Raw genomic sequence first — 596 nt, 5'->3', positions numbered from 1 at the left:
ATGGCTCACTTACCCGTCGCATGGAAACTTGTCTGTTCCAAAATCCAATTTGGTTTAAGGTATCTGTTCTGATCAGAAAATGCATTTCAGTGTCCAGAAAATTTACTTTCGGGAAACTTATTTTGCTTTCAGGAATTTTAAGCCTTCTTGCTATTTGTTTTGCCTTAAAAAATGTTTCTAATTTAGCTCCAAAAAACCTTATTAGTTGTCCACTAGATATACATTTTCGGATCAAATATTTTTCTTATTAAAATAACAAGCCTTAGGGGATTAATCTTCAATATAAAAAACACCGTCCATTCTTAGTTTTCATTACCCGGAAGATCAGTCCCACAGAAAAAATCTTAGTATTAAGCAGCACGAGTTCTATATCATTAATATCTAATTTGGATACCAGTCCTACAAGTAGAGGGGATTCATATATTGCAAGTTTGGCCAGACATTTTTCTTTCGTTTGGTACTTGATGTTGCATCAATTACATCGTTTTAGGAGATTGTACACTGGGGAATTAAACTAAAGGCTATATATAGGTCCTAGGGGTTTCACCGCTTGAGCAATGAAACCGCAATCGTAAAACAGAATTGAAAAAAATAGA

Source organism: Penaeus monodon, chromosome 23 (assembly GCF_015228065.2).
Source record: "Penaeus monodon isolate SGIC_2016 chromosome 23, NSTDA_Pmon_1, whole genome shotgun sequence".
NCBI lineage: Eukaryota > Metazoa > Arthropoda > Malacostraca > Decapoda > Penaeidae > Penaeus > Penaeus monodon.
The sequence above is the reverse complement of the archived record's forward strand: the minus strand, read 5'-3'. Positions refer to the sequence as shown.